This window comes from Bombus impatiens, unplaced genomic scaffold (genome assembly GCF_000188095.3).
Source record: "Bombus impatiens unplaced genomic scaffold, BIMP_2.2 scf_0225, whole genome shotgun sequence".
In the NCBI taxonomy this organism is placed as follows: Eukaryota; Metazoa; Arthropoda; class Insecta; order Hymenoptera; family Apidae; genus Bombus; species Bombus impatiens.
Genome location: NT_176644.1, coordinates 1827319 through 1840088, shown reverse-complemented (window position 1 = coordinate 1840088; position 12770 = coordinate 1827319). Strand labels below are relative to the sequence as shown.

General features: G+C 50.9%; 1 pseudogene; it reads left to right on the top strand.

The window, feature by feature from the left end:
* Nucleotides 1–12770, top strand: part of LOC100746727 — a 56448-nt pseudogene that overhangs the window by 30371 nt on the left and 13307 nt on the right.

The window sequence follows — 12770 nt, the reverse complement described above, 5'->3', positions numbered from 1 at the left end:
AGAGGTCCTTTGATCCTCGGCATTCGGTGTCGGCAAACAGGAACTCCACTGGTGAACGCAGCCACCGCGCTTTAATACCTCATGCAAATTTCAGGAAAAGGGCGCCCCACACGACCCTCCCACCCTCCTCCATCCACCTCATCCTTCTCGCTTTCCTTCGTCTCATCCTCCTCGAGCTCGGTGATAGCCCGCTATATTGCTTTTCGAACAAATCGTTATCCGGTTCGTACGCTTTGCCTCTCCATATCGGCAAGTCGACTACCGAGCAAATTTCAAATTTACTCCTCCATCGGCCTGCAAAAACCAGAAAGCTCAAAGCCTCCGTACCACTCCTGTCCTATCGGTTTCCTCGAGCTTCCCCCTACGGATCGCTATAGCGATCGTAACAGTACGTCTCCTTGTTTCCGCCGCGTTCTAGGCCATACGCTATTCCATTTCTAACCTCGTCCCTTTTAGTTGCCCTCCTCCGGCGACATTGTTTTTTCAGCTACCTCCGTGTGTTTCTCCCTCTCCCTCCCTCCCTCCCTCCCTCCCTCCAGGAACGTAGGTTCGCCGATCCTTTTCCTCGATCTCCTGCTCCGCTTCTTCCGCGCCGTAGTTTACACCAGCCGATATACATACAATGCGGTGCAGAGCAATGCCAGATCAAACGTACGTAGGTGCGACCAAGCGTTGTTTTTTCTTTCTTTTCTTTCTTTCTTTCCTTCGTGGGCCACGAATCGTATCCCGTTCCACCCTGCTGAAGAATTTATTCTCGGTGAATTACAGGTTCGCCGGAGCAACTCGTCACCGTGGCCAACGCCATAGCGTTATCGTTTCTGTGCAACGGTCGTAAGCGTCGTTGGTGCAAATGCGAGGCACGCTCGATCGTCACCGTACGCTCCGAAACCCCGTGCATCCCGCTTCTGACGAGCCTACTTAATTGTCCTGGACTTCGTGGGGCCGAATCGTTGCACGCGCGCCTTAACAATGCAAATTATAGCGTGGAAGCGTATGACGAGTTGGAAAGTACGCGCGAGAATCGTCCGAGAGTATCAATTATCGGAACGAGGGGACACGAGCTCGAACCGCTGGCATGGATACGCTGAAACAGGCAAAATTATCTGTCGGGTGGACAAGTTTTATTTCTGAAATCAAAGTTATCGATCGGACGCGCGATCACAGCGTATCCTCATTTGGAGAGCGATAATTTTGCAGACGCGTGGCCCTCGGCGGTTTTTGAGGTTTCGTGGTTTGGAAAGTGTCCATTGGCGTACTGTATGGCTGGCTATACCTGTATATTTGTCTACGCACTCATGCCCCAAAGCCGTTCGTTCCAACCAACGAACCGCATAATCCTTGACGAGAGAACCTCGTCAATCACGGCCTCGATGCGCTAGACGAATCGATAGGTACGAATTTATCTGTGGCTACTCCCGCGGACGCTTTCATCGTTGATTCGCTCTCGTTGGGATCACGAAGTCGATGAATCGAGCACGTTTTCGACATCGAACGCTCTTGTGTTCCGACCGATCGTTCGTTCCCACGATTTCGCGTATCGACGCGAAAAAAGAACAAAAAGGGGAAAAAAAACGGCAGAGAAGAACGAAAATCGCCAGGAAGATCGTAGAAGTTGGGCTATCTATCGGCTGCTTTCGTACGGTGACACGAAGGATCGACGCGAATCGTTTCGTGCGATACGTTTTGCAACCGCTCTACCGTGAGACGCGCGGAAAAAGTCGAGAGTGACTTCTATCCGATCCGGACGAATCCATGTTTATCAATCACCTTGAGAGATTAAAAGATAGAGTCGGAGTGGTTGGAAACGGCACGACCGGTTTACGCGGGGCTTGCAATCAATCGCGTTTCGTAAAGTGACGCAACGAAGAGGTCGAAATCCGCGCGATGGAAATCCGTGGAAAACGATTTGCCCGGCAAAAGGAGGACTCTGGCCATCTCCTCTGGCAAAGGAATCTCCGTGGAGGTGGTCCGTGAACCAAGGTGGGTACCAGAAGGGTACCGAAGGACGTCGGAGGAAGCATGGAGTCCTCGGTTGGGCGCGGGTAACTTTTTTGCACCGCGAAATGGCCCAGAGAATGTCATCCAATGAGGGTGAAGTAAAGGGAAAACAAGTAAAATAATGATAAAAGGCGGAGCCCGCGGCGTGATTTGATTGGTCGAGATATCGCCGGCGTTCGAGTCAACCCGCGAAGAAGAGGGGGTTGTCCTCTCCTTTCTCTCTCCTCGTCTTTCTCTCTGGCCCTGTCTCTCTCGATTTCTCGTTCCTCCTCTTCGCTTCTCTCCACCACACACCTTCGTCCCCGCTTTTCTCTCTCTCTCGATCCTTTTCTCGTCTCCTTTATGTCCGTCTCGTTTCGACCGCTACGTGCACTCTGTTTGTCTCTCTCTCTCTCTCTCTCTCTCACTCTCTCACTCTCTCTCCTTCTCTTTCTCTCGTGCGCACACAACACACACACACACACACACACACACACCACATTGGCTTACTTTATTCTCCATTCTCTGTCGGTCCATGCTCCGTGATCGTGTCCTGACTCTGGCAGAACCATCGGTTCTCCCTCCTCCCCTTTCTATCTTCCTTCAACTTCTTTTCTTCTTCTTCGCTTCAGCGTCTTCTTTCTCTGCGCTCTACTACGTCATCGTCATCACCGTCGTCGTTGTCGTCGTCGTCGTCGTCGTCTTTCTTCTAGGCCCTGTGTCTTTGCTCGCAAAGATACACTTTAGTCGATAGAAACGGTGACAACGAGGGTACTCGATCCGCGCGTGAAATATATATTTCAAACGATCGCGATAAATCTCGAAAAACCGGATATCGACGCGTGTAACCTTTTTCCTGGCCAAGCCCTGTTCGGCCAAGATGCCACGGCGAATCTCGTTTAGCAGAAATATCGTACATCGATGATAGGAGAGAGGAAAGAGTAACTCGTTGCGGAACCATATGCGGGAAGCATAGGTCAAAGAGATGATTAGCGTAGCGAAAATTCGGAGGCCGTCACGTGTTCCGAGGGGCGGTTTCGTGGCGGAAAAGTATATTGACTCGTGATACGCCATCTGTGCGAAGGAGGCACCCTCTCGTCGGCATTATTGGCAAAATTAATAAGCCCCGTGATCGCGGTAGGTCGAAATGGGAAGTGGTTAATTCTGGCTTTACCCATGGACCCGATGTTGGCGGATTAGAAACCTTTCCAAACGAATGGAAATTGTTTGCTCGACGAGAAGCAACACGCCGAGGGGTTGCCGCGTCTCCAACTTGCTACGACGCGTATCCTAAAGAAGCATCGGTGATAAATTATTGCTGCCTGTCGCTGAATTCAGTTGCCGTAATCTCCAATACTCATTATGGCGCATTAAACCGAACAAGTTCTCCAAATAAGCGTCCAAGGTTTACCGATTAATCGCTGCCGATAATTTGTCGTACGCTGATTTATCGCCGCTCTATCCGTGCTCGATTCTCTCGTTCTCGTTAGATTCCACTTCTTTTTTCCTTCAAGTACCGAGATAAAAAGATCCACGTTACACGTGCTCGTTTACGAATACGTCCTTCCGACATACCGCCTTGCATTACACGATACAACAATTATTAAGAACACGATCGATCACGACGAAACCGACGATGTTCCCGATCCGATCTATTTCGGCGACTGGACGACGTCCGAAGAACGAGTTTCCCGTGCTCGCAACACTCTCGGCGAAGCGAGACGCGCGTGTCGTTGCAGGTCGAAACGGTTGGCGACGCGGTACCGAAAATTAACGCCACCGCGAATCAAGACGACAATGTGATTCATCAGTTAAATCCGCGTGCATAATCCTTTACACAGCGTCCGATCCCCGTCCACTAACGTAGATACCAACGTAGATGGGGACGAGGAACGTAGCTACGGAGGAGAAGCGGGGTTGGCGATGGTGGTTGGTTCTGTCAGCAGGGACTACGAATTATAATCACAGTTGTGGTTCGTGCGGCTACGGGGGTGGATCGAGGTGGACGATGGAAGAGGAGCGAGAGGAGGAGGAGGGCGACGACGACGACGACGTTCGTCCGCTCGAGGGGATGGAAAAGGGTGTATTTACCCAGCAACGGTATACACCGGCGCCACCGAGGACGGACCTAGATGGAAATCTGCGGCATTCAGAGGCACTGGGCAAGAAAATTGGCTGACAACATTTCGCACGGCCGTCGAATTGCCGATCCCGTCCCCTTCCCTGGACAGGAGGCCGTGTTCACCGATATTTACGCCGGACGAACTTGACGCATCGTTCTAATCGTCCTGACAATTTATCCTTCCTTTCCTATGCGGGATGCGCGATCCGCGGCATAAAATCGCGATCGGTCTGGTCGTAGCACGGAATCCGCTCGACGCAACGACCACATGCAAGTTATTTCTTTGCTCTTTCGGCGTAACAAAGGCCGGAATAACGTTCGATCCGAAGGGGATTTAACTTGGATCGAAACGGAGAAAAGCGTTTGTCGTGCTGAATGTGACAGAGACCCGTTAACGAGCAACGTCGCACGACTATATCGAACGGCCGCGTTTATTTCGGCAAAAGGCTTGGAGGCGTTTCCGACGAGAAGCCCTAATGATCGCCTCGTGCCGACAACCGGCGAATCCCGGCCAAATAAATCCGGCTTGATTGAATCATTGTTAAGCGAAACCGCGTTAAATACCCGTGAAATTAACCCAGACGATCCGTGCGCGGCACGCGATCACTGATTGGCTCCAGGGTATCGCCTTTAAAGTGCCATTAGAGGGCACCTCGTTCTCCGCTCCGAAACCATTGATTAATGACTTGTCCGCAACACCGAGCCACGTCTCTTACGACAAAATCTTCCGCTAACGTATCCTACGAACCATTTTGCACAGGCGCCTCTCCACCCTTTCGTCCTTTCCTTCAATTCCAGGAATTTCACCGGGATTTATACGAACGTCCGTGCAAACTTAATCGGTAAACAGTTTATCGTTCGAATAAACGTCGGTCGGACGGGTCCGAGGGACACGCGAACCTACGGCAAACCTGTCGCATCCTTTTCATTTCGTTGGTGATAATTCCGTCTTTGAGCCAGCTCCGATACGGTCCGCGGTCGGACATTAGGGTGATGGCGCGGACATATGGGAGCACCATGTGGTCACCACGGTGTCGGCGAAAGCGGAGAGAGAGAAAGAGCATAGAACCCCCGAGAGCAAGGCAACCGCAAGAGGCGATAGGGATATAGGCGACCGCAGATTCAAACGGATCCGACGGCTAAACGCTCGCCGCAATTTGTAGCAATTTGTTAAGTAGCCGGCCAGAACATTACCTATATTGCGTTTACTCCCCTTGACCGGAAGATATACGGGGGCAAGTTCAGATTTATCGTTCTCGCTAACGGAACAGATCGGAGAAAAGAAGTCACGAGCCTGTGTGAGTCAGGATAAATTTGCTCGCGAGGCGATAAACGTTCGGCGTGTTGTGTAGGTCTTTGCAAATTCGCGGAAAGAACAGAGCCATTCGTTACGAAAAGAGGCGGGACCATCGCGTTTGTCGAGCGAAAATAACTTGACCTCGTTCCAACGAGTCGACGCTTCGATGCGCGACTTTTCGTCGAGTCATCGCCGATGAAAAGCAAAAACGAGCTGCACGGAAAAAGCTACACGCGAGCGAGGAAAAAGGAATCCAGTGTAACGCAAAGATTCCGTGAAATCGAGGTTGGAGCTGGCAGACAATTTAAATCGTAGGTAAACGTCGAGGGGACTCGTTTTATCCCCGGGCGACCTTATCGAAGTCTCTTCTCTTTCGGCGTAGAGAGGACTCCTCTTCTCTTGTCGGTGTTCGTGGACTCGTGCAAGAGGGCGAAGATTCGAGACGAGAGCGAAACGACTTTGGTCTTTCGTGGATGCTTTTAGTCGATGAGTTTCGCTTCCCTACATCCCGTTTCGCTTTCGTCTCGTTCTGTAGCATCGCTGTCCTGGCCTAACCCAGCTTTCTCATCCATATGTAACAGTCGCCTGGTATTAATGACAGGGGGAAAGAGACGGAGCACGACATGTTACCTTCTTTATCCTAGAAACTCTCGCTCTCTCTCTCTCTCTCTCTCTCTTTTCCTCCGTTTCATTCGCCAGTTACACGCTATTGCGGTTTTATCGGTGCCTTTTCATTATCTGATAAATATAATGGAATTATTTGTTTGCCGTTTGAACGCGGCCATTGCGTCACGGGGCTCCGCGATTGCCAATAAGTTATTTAGAACGACCGCGCCTTTCGACGACACGAAATTCTTCGGCACATTGTCATCGCGATCGAGAACGACAACTTCTCGTTTAATAAATGGAACGCGGACAATCTAGGCCACCAGTGTTTACCGTCCACCGTCTACCGGCGACTACCGTACGTTTCATTCGCTGACTAAACGCTCCGTCTCCTTCGTCGCCATTCCTTTTAAAAAATTTTACGCGAAACCGTTCCTTTTCTGTTTGTTACAGAGGACGGACGAGGAGAGGCAGCAACTCGCGAGTCGCCGAGGACAAGGATCGTCGACGATGATCGCAAAGGTAAGGGAAAGATGCTCGAACGATCGTTTTGCCAGTAACAGAGTTACGTTCCAAGAGACGCCGAGTCTGATTGATTCTTGTACGCATCCGATTACGTTCGGTCTGCCTGGCTTGCAAAAAAAATGATCGACATCCGTTTATCGATCGATTTTCGTGGAAGGGCCACTCGTCGCCCCTTTCGTTCGAATAATAACAACGTAACGGATGAATAAGTAAAAACCTAGGTTCGTGACGTGGTATCCGCCGGTGAGCGAACGAACGTATAAACCAAGAACCGTGTTAAATAGAGACGAATGTCGAACGTAAAAGGGTACGATACGCGTGTTGATCGAACGACCATCTCGAAGAAACGACGAACCTCGACGAAAAGCTTATCCGGCGTTCCTCTGTCGCTCTCCTAAGTGGCGTGCAAGTCTCGAATTCTCTGCGGGCTACGCCCGACGAACATCTGAATAGGATCGTCGGTCTCTACAAGCGACGCGAACATATGTCAGAATTAATCACAATGAGCGGCACAGGTTGAAGGTTGCGGAGAACGAGACCTCACCGACACCCAGGCAGTTTTTCAAACGTTCGTAAAGTGGTTGATAAAGAGACGGCAATCGGTTAGCCTTTTTAACCGAGGCGCGATGACGGCCACTTACCTGCAGCTCGGTGGCACTCGGACGACCGTCGACAATCACGTGAAAAGACCAGGAAGAGGATTCGGGAGGGGAATACTAGCGAGAACATACGCGCGTTTGTCCTCCTCAATGCTGCTCATCCGTCGACATCAGTTACGGTCTCTTTTTCGAAGGAATTTTCTTTCTCGTGCGCGCTCCACCATCTCTTTTTTCTCTTTTTCTCCTTTCCTTTCTTTTTCTTTTTCTTTTCTCTTTTCTTTTTCGTTGTCCACTTTGGTCGACTCGCCATACACGAGACGATCGCTCGGTGTACAATACTTTTGCGCGATTCACTCGCAATACACTTGCCGCTAGACGCCATTTGCCTGCAACTTTTCACTGGCAACTGGCATAAGGTTCCATTAACAGCTAAGTAGGATCGATTCGATTCGTGCCTCTGGTAAATGCTCCCAGTGCGGCAGTTAGCCCCCGTGTAAATTGTCTTCGTGCTCGCCCTCGCTCCGTCTATCTCTCGTCCGCTTTTTGCACGTGCGTTTAACCGTACAAATTACACGAACGTAGGACCCCATATCCCTGGATACCAGGCCGAATGTTGCATGCCCCGCGGGTTGCCCGTCCACCGAGAGGAAAGGTGACGAGAACAGAGAAGCCGCGGGAGAGACGAAGATCGAGTCAAGATTCGAACATGTGGCATCATTTGTTACGTGCAAAGTGGGGATCCGCCTGTTGGTCCACGGGTTATCTAAGCTCGCTTAACACGTTCCGTACAGCGTGTGTTTTCGCCTGACTTTCGATCGAAGCTGCATATATAATACGACGAATTCGTCACGTGTATTCCCTAGAAAAGAAATCCAGCGGCGACTCTCGATAAAAGGATCGTTCGCGATACGCCAGTTTCTTTCCGAACGTCTGGCATTTAAAAACTCGTGACTCGGAAGCACCGATCGATCGATCGAAATGTATCCCGATCGACAAACTCGTTGGTGCGACGATCAAATTTTAGGGGACTGGAAGGTGAAAGAGACGAAAGATCGGCGGGGAGCGCGTGGCACAGACGCAGATACTCGATGGGGATCTCGGTTTCCGTGGACATATGGTCAGCCGTGGCTTGCCGTGACAAAAAAGCGCTACAGAAACGGCGACAGAAGTTGGGAGTGTCGGCGAGCGATATATCAGGGCTTAAACTGTCCCGTCGTAGCAGGCATGTCCTACCAGCGTGGTCCTCCGCACCCTGCCTGACTGACTGGATGGTCGACTGGTTAGCTGGTTCGCTGGTTTGCCGGTGCACGTATGGCATTGCGTTCAACAGGGGTGCTGGCATTAGTTAATAGGGCCGCGCTGCTGCTTCGGGGAACGCGTTAATGCAAAAAGGAAAGAGAGGATTCTCTGTCCGCCGGATAAAAGGTTGCCGTCTAACCGAATGCGGTTTCCAATCTGTTGGGTTTTTACGCCTCGAGTCTAATGGGCAAGATTATCGGCCCGATTTCACCGATTCCAGGGGATATTTTTTCGTGTCACCTGATTCGCTTACACACGAGGTTGTGGCTCCTCTCCGGCGCTACGAACCGATCACGCTAGATTCAATTACGCGACCGTGAGAAAGGGAAGAATCACGATCCCGAATAGCCCGGAGAGTTCCTTTTTCGGTGTCGTTGGCGGAAGGCTATCCGCGAAATTTACTGAAAAATTTCCAGCGAAGCGAGCGACCTTTAGGCCGAGGGACGCGTAAAGGCAAAGCTAATCAGAAGCCGAGTCCACTTCTTGTCGCCGGAGAAACTTCATTACGCATTCAGCTTGGCGCCGGGATTATCATATCCAGAGTCCTTTGACAAGGATCCCTCGATTCCCGGCTGGAAGGACTTGAAAAATATAAAACTCCAAGAATCTCGCCGCCTACGTCTACGGACCAGCTACCAGAAACGACAGACGACTTCCAGTTAGAAGAGCGAAACTCATCCTGGACGCGCAATGAATAAAAATCGTTTGAAGTATCGCTAGGTGCAAATTAACGCATAATCGTCAAACGTAATGAGAGACACCGTCGCCCTGACGTAAACGAGCCTGGTCCGTGAAATGTTTCTCTGCGACCCACTCAACGTCCTGCTTCGGGAAACTTTGATTATTTTTCTAATAACTTGGGTCTGCGAGTTGGCAACGTTCTGCCTCGGCGTCGCAGCCGCTTCCAAAGTCCCTGCTTCTTTCGACTGTGTCTTGCTCCACGACGATGACGACCAAAACAGATTCTCCATTGTCGCGCGTCCTAATTATTCGTGAAGATACGCGCAGGTGCGTCTTCGAAATAACGAGGACACGAGGCCCGTTTAGACGATCGGAACCAGTGTTCACCGAAGCGTAAAGAATAGGCGAAGCGTTTGAAAACTTTTCGTAGCCGACGGCTTCGACGATCAGAGAAAGAAACGGAGAAAGGGAGGTTGCTTTTTTCCACGGTGCTTACGCAACCCTTGCTCGATGCCGGAGCACGCGATATCAATTAATTCCGTCCATATATATATATATATATATATCTATATCTATATATATATATACATCCGACGAGGAGAGGAATCGAGCATTGTGACCGAGCCAAGGACCGCTTTCTCGGTGACTAGGCTCGGCTACGCCTCGACCGACGGCCAGGCTCGTTTTCTCTGCTGACGGCACGTGCCGAACACAATGCCACCGAGTGACTGCCGTGCACGACTTGCAGCCATCGACGATCGACATGCTCTCGCGCCCTTTTCGCCTGCACGCCCCCCTCCAACAGAAATACCAAAGACAAACAACGCCACCGATACCAAAAAGCATTTATTCCCGATTCCTTCCCTCTTCTTTCTCCTTGCCATTCTCTTTATCGGCCGTTTAACCGAATATCTCTTTTTGTCCCTTCGCCCGTTGACGAGGGATGGACCGTGGGCGGGTTTGTCCCACACGCTTCTCATCCATGTACCGTTGCCCGTTTTTATTGCCCCTGGAAATTAACGAGACGGCGAGTATACCCAGGGATACGCGCAAACGTTGTCTTTTAAATCGATCTCGGAGAACGCGAGGGATGTTTTTGATGCAGTGGCTCGCACGAACCTTCGGCTCCAGTTTTCCTGCGGTTCTTGCAGAATTCCAGGATTCGCGGATTTTTAATGCGTCGAATACTCATCAATTTCTTCTCCCGACAAAAGACGGCCACCGTCTAACGAACGATCGCCTTGTTTGGTCGTCGTCGAAAGAAAGGAGGGAGAGTTGCATCTGCATTCTGCTCGCCGAGAAGGCTTTCCTCTATGCCGAACCACCGACAAAACGACTCGGCGTGTATGTATTTGGAGAAACAAACTCTGTATCGTATTTGGGAACAAGGGGGGATCCATTAGCGATTTACATCGGTCGTCCATTCGATTCCGAGCAAAATCATCGTCGCTCGTTCGTCACGTTTGGTCAAGCCGTCGGGGCAGTGATTTGCGGTTCCTATGATCGAGAACGAAGTCTCTCGTTCCTTCTCCCTCCGAAACGGAAACAGAAGGGGACTGAAGTGATTCGGAGACGAATCGACGAGTCGATCACGCGTGAACCCATGTTCATCGCGAGCAAGTATCGCGATGATGAATCGGCCAGTCCAAGTTTACACGAAGCGGAGCCGAAAAGCTCGTGCGTCGTTCGCGATACATCTGCCGCTGGACTGGAAAAACCGCAAAGGAATCTTCCGTTGGGAAAAACCGAAGGCGTGGCTGATGGATGAAGATCGATGACGTGTACGCGGCGCATCGTGCACCACATCGCGCGTCCTTGCCTCCGACCTTCTCCTTCGGCTCCTCGCAGTGTCATCACGCCTCATATCCTCCCCCGTCGACTTAATATCTTTCGACACGTGCAAGGGTCCCGCACGCAGCACGCGCCAGGTGCTTTTCTTACAATTTTCAGTGGCTGCACGCTCGTTTAAACGTTCGTTCCGACATATTTTTACGACGGAGCACGGAACGAAGAAACCTAGGAGCTACGAGTCGGAATCTTCCAACAGCCGGCCTATCGATAGAAGACACGCGAGTTCGTGTGAAAAAGACGCATAAATTGTCAAAGTTTCTGGTGAAACGGAAGAAACTACCCGAGGGAATGCCGGCCTCGAAGCGGCGAAAACAAGCGAGTTGGTCGGGAGAATCAAGTTGTCTTTCCTTTCTTCCGTATGCTTTCGTTCGAGTTCTTCGATGAACTACGGTTTTACCGACTTTGAATCCATTCGCCCAACTGCGATCATCAAGCTGTTTCTGCCAAACTTTCCGCCCCGTATTTCATTGTTTTTATCTTCGATCGACGGGTTATCGGAGAAAGAAGGACACGCAGAATTTCGCGCATCATCCTTCGATATTGTTTGACCCTTGCTTCTTCCCTTGCTCCCTTCCTTCCTCTCCTCCCCCCCCCCTAAATAATCGGTCTTTTGTGCCCAATTCTCCAGCGACTACGGCACGGCCGAACGTTCCCGGGAATCGACGATCGAAAGGATCCAAATCCACGATGAGATCCCAACGTTTAGGTCGAGAAAGCTGTCAAGGCACGATTATTGATGACGCGCATTGATGACCGTCGTGAAAGAGCGCTGACCGCTGTCTTTAGCGCTGGCAGCGCTCGCTAACGCGAACATAATGCCGGGTTTTTCCCTCATAAGGGAGTTCAACAATACGATTTTCATTTTCGACCGAAGGGTAAACCTCCATCCCTCGTTTCTTTCTCCCTTTCAACCCGCCTCTCTTTATCTTCCATCCCTCTCTTCGCCTCCCTCCGATATCAGGGTTCACCGTATCACCGAAACACGTTCGTCGATGAAACGTCGTCGTCGTCGTCCTCGTCGTCGTTGTCGTCGTCGTCGTCCTCGGTCTTCTCGACGTAGTCGTCGCGGTTGTCGTCCTGCGAACACATCGGAGGTAATGGCGTGTGCCCTTTCGAAAGCCCTCCGTTCCAGACGATTTTACCCCGCATCCACGTTATTTATCACTTTCCAGTGAAGTTTCGAGACTTTTCTCGACACCCTTCTCCAAGATTCGCCGCTAGAACACTGGGGAGGAAACGAGCTGTGCACGTTTATCTATCATAAAGCTGATCCCGCGTTAAGAACAGTCTTCCGGTCAATTGTGTTCGACATCTCCGTAATTAAGCTTGACACGAATTACATCGACACCCGAGAAAACGTTACGCAAGGACGAGTCTTGTGATTGATGTTCGTTGACGCTCCGAAGGCTAAGCTAGAACCTGGCGCCAACTCTTTACCGTTTCTTCGCCAGCAACCAAGTACGTAGTACGTAACTGTGAAACGAACGGTCCTTTTAAGCTAATCGTGGCTCCTTGCGTTCTACGGACGTAGAACGTTCTTGACATTCGAAAGAAACGAAGGAGAGCGAGTCGATAGAAACGATACGCGCCACTTTCCGCTAGGTAATTGTTCTGCTACGTCCAAGCTAGAAAGCGAATGAGACGGTTTGCCGTGAAACGCCAACGGGGAGGACGAGCCGATATTCATGAGGCGCGAGGGTGAAGCATAAAAAAAAAGGTTGATGCGGATCCCGTTAGCATCGAGTCGGTTGGTCATTGAAACGGGTACGGGCAAACAAAGCTGACGCGAGGATCGCGCACGTGTGTTTGCCGG